At 50.4% G+C, this 3,883-nt stretch overlaps 1 protein-coding gene across 1 annotated transcript in view; it reads right to left on the bottom strand.

Annotated features, from left to right (window-relative positions):
* The window catches only part of LOC135254078 (complement factor D-like), a 32,935-nt gene that overhangs the window by 16,880 nt on the left and 12,172 nt on the right, over nucleotides 1–3,883 (bottom strand). The gene's annotated exons all lie outside the window — the stretch shown is intronic.

Below are 3,883 nucleotides of genomic sequence, written 5' to 3'. Positions count from 1 at the left end.
TTAAAATTTCAAAGGGACCCCGCCCCCCCATTTAGTCCTCAAATCCTGCAATTTGAAAACACGAGAAATGTAGGGCGAGCGGTCGTAACCCCAATGGGACCGAAATGGGAAAGCACATTTTTTTGCAGAAATAAATCCCTCCCTCCGTGGCCAAGTACTCCGCTTGGTTTATTTGCGCTCCCTTCAAGGCTTTTGGTGGTTTTTTTAATTTTTTTAAATTTTTTATTTCAACCTTCAGCACGCAAAACCCGGGGGCCGGAATTTCCGGTCCGATTCGGGGCCCCGAAGTCAGCGCTGGCCGGGGCCGGGGGGCTCGGCCCGCGGATCTGGCCTGGAATCCGGCCCAGAGTGGGCTTCGCTATCCGCGATGGGGCCCTTTTCCCACATTCCAAATCTCTGTTTCAAGAGCGACCTGGCCAAGACGGGGCAGCAAGAAAATCAATTTACACGGAGACACCCGACAGACGACGCAGATCAAAAATACTGCAAATCGATTTTTAAAACCAAAACCCAAAACCATAAATTTTGAAACAACGGCACCAGCTCATGGGCCAGAACACAAACGTTGCGACGAGGACTGCCTCAAAACCCCTTAATCGCACATTTAAAGGCACCAAGAGAAACCCGGTTAGAAAGTTTCAAATCTTTTTTGTAATATATTCCAGGTAAAGGGAGCAGAATACGTAAGTGCCTTTTTTACCTAACTCTGTACGGACACTGGGGACGGACAGCTGGAATAAATATTGAGAACGAAGGCAAAGACCTTCAGCACTTGTGACCTCACATATAACAGCTAACACACGGGCAGATAGATATCCACATACCCCGGCATGGGTTCTTCCACGCTGTTCTCGACAAAACCGAAACTATAGGTTCTCGAGAGTTCGCATTTCTTTTAACCCCATTTTCTGAAAGAGTGAAATGACACAAAAATCAGTTGTATGTGCAAGGGCAGTGCAAGTTTTACCTCAACAGTGATCAACAGTGTAGATTATTATGGCACGTCAGGCTAAATGCGAACATACCACAGACTTGTAGAGATGCACTACATGGCTAAAAGTAATACACGTTTCCTCAATTACCCCATCCTCGTGTCCTTTCCTCGCTTCCAGGGAGGAGTAAAGGGGCAAGGAAAGGATGCAAGAAGGTAAAAATAAGCCCCAGTATCTGCAGCTCAGTAGGCTGGACGCCATACTGCTGCTTGACCAGCAGGGGTCGCTGGTGAGTGGTGGTGGCAGAAACCATCCCACACAAAAGCCAGTTATGTATTATGCTGCAAGGTCAAAATTTTTTGTACTTTTAGTTTGACAAAGTCACAGCTTCTAATGCTTAAAAGTGCATCTTTTTGTTTTTGATGTATTTTTAGCTGTGATGTATTGGTTAAGTGGTTGAAGCAAACAATGTCCAATAGCGGACTCACAGAAACCACACAGACGTCAGAATCAATTTTGGGATGCACTCAAGATGAAGTCATCAAGCTCACAGAAAAAAAAACCCCACACGAGGCTGAAAGTTTTCGAAGAACGCAGTCACTTTTCCCGTGGACCCTGACCTCGGCAATAACAACGTTTTCAGTCGATCTTTCCAAAGTGCCCGCCAGACTGGTTAAACGGAAACTAGTCACAACTCAGGGGTCAAAATCTCTCAGGTCATCGCCATGGACACCCCAGGGGTCCAGAGCTCCAAATAACTTTCCCAGGAACGGTTTTCATTCGACAATTCACAAATCTGCAGGACAGGGATCTTGCTTCTAATGACTAGTGAGATTGTAAGCAAGGCTCAATGTGAACGCACAGAAATATCATACATTCCCAGGCGAGAAACCAAGAAGTGCACTACGAGGCCAAAAGCATGCGGACACCTGACGTCCAGCATCTCATCCAAAATTAGGGGCATTAATATGGAGACGGTCCACCCTTCTCTACTATAACAAAACACACACACACACATACGCACAAACACATGCATACACACACACGCACGCACACACACACAGAGGGGTAAGAGCAGAGGGCATGGCCTAAAGATATTTCTCAAAGAGGAGCCTGGAACCTACAGTTCAAAGAAAAGGTCTTTACTACGGTTTCCTGCTACAGGTTCTCGCCCTCCTTCAACACCATTACCCAAGGTTCATTTTGCTCCCTTTGGATGAACGGAAGAGGCCTTTGATTTTGGTTAGGGGCGGCATAGCTCAGGAGGTAAGACCGATTGTCTGGCAGTCGGAGGGTTGCCGGTTCAAACCCCGCCCTGGGCATGTTGAAGTGTCCTTGAGCAAGACACCTAACCCCTAACTGCTCTGGCGAATGAGAGGCATCAATTGTACAGCACTTTGGATAAAAGCGCTATATAAATGCAGTCCATTTGGTATCCCACGTTCTGTAACACGTCACGTACGCTGAAAAGGATTTCGCCTTATCGGCGCAGACGGACGCGGGCTGTCCGCGGCAGCCGTGTCCAATTTGCTCGGTGTAGATCAGCGATAGCAGCCCCAGCTCTCCGATTGGCCGAACGGGCTGCGCCGCAGCTTGCCCGCAGTGTCACGTAACAACAAACAAAACCCTGAAAATATGCGAAGATCCGATCGGCGGAAGATTAGCTGTAAGTGTCTGGATGCGATAGAGGGAGCGCGGGAGCCATTTTGTGGGAAGGCTGCGCTTGCCTGACGACTGCCGTAACCACGCTAGGAAGCGAGGGGGCAGACGACCAATAACAGAACGCAGGCCAGATAGTTATTATTATTATTTTTTAAAAACGGGTATATGCATCCAATAAACATAACACTACGGCGACTGTCAAGATCGATATAAAAACGCATCGAGAAAACAAAGTGAAAATTACGAAAACAAATAACCAGACTCGCAGCCCGTAGACAGAACAGGGCCTGAGAGGCGAAATTGGAAAACTCTGAGACGCTGTCGTTCCCCGTTCCCTCAGCGTAGCCGGGCCCGTGCAGCGCTGCTCGCCCTCATTAATCATGTCGCTCGCCGGTCTCAGGTGCACGCAGATTTTTTAACCCCCCTCCCCCCCCTCCCCTCCTGGTGTGCGGTGTGTGGCGTGTTTCAAAGTTGGCAGCGGCTCCTCTCTCTCTCTCTCTCTCTCACCGACAGCGCCAAACAAACGCTGTTCGGGCAAGCGGCGGGTGGTCCGGGTTCGAGTGCGGCTCGCTCCGGGGCCCCCCTGCTCCTCCTGAGCGCCACGGCGACAGCGTGGGGGCGGGGGGGCCGACATGTCTCCCCTCGCCGCCGCGCTTTGCTCCCAGAATGCTCTCCTTGCTAACGGCCCTCGCCACTGAAACGTTAGCCCGTTAGCTCGCGGCGCTCCGCTCGCCCTGCCGGCGGCCTGGCCCCGGAGACGGCGGCTGAAAAGAGCCGTTTCAGAGCAGCTTCGGGGGGTCCCCCCCCAAAAAAAAAAGAGAAGGGAGCCCCAGCGGAGACGGAGGTCTGTCAGCAGGGCCGGTATTAAAGTGCTGACGGGCGGAGGGAGGAGCTCCATCTCACAGGACGGGGGAGAGGACTGACTGAGGGGGATACTGTCAATGGCCTTTCTGTCCACGCTGCCTTTCACACACACACACACACACGCACACAATGCAAAAACACCAAAAAACGGGACAACACGTGACACCACACAGTGTAACGTACCACATACACAAAAAAAAGTAATGCACTACACACTACACACCGACAAACCCCACACCACACTCAGTTACAATCCACACACACCACCACACACCCCCCCCCAGAGCTGCCAGGGACAGGACATGGACACGTCTCTAAGCAACGCAAAACACTTCTGGAAATAAAAAATGAAAAACTGAAACAAGCTGAAGAGAGTTTTCTTTTTTGAGCGGTAAGTAATTAGGGTGTAAAGGCCCAAAACCCCG

The sequence above is a fragment of the Anguilla rostrata genome, chromosome 4, assembly GCF_018555375.3.
Source record: "Anguilla rostrata isolate EN2019 chromosome 4, ASM1855537v3, whole genome shotgun sequence".
Taxonomy (NCBI): Eukaryota; Metazoa; Chordata; class Actinopteri; order Anguilliformes; family Anguillidae; genus Anguilla; species Anguilla rostrata.
Note: the sequence above shows the minus strand (reverse complement) of the source record. Positions and strands in the feature narration are given on the sequence as shown.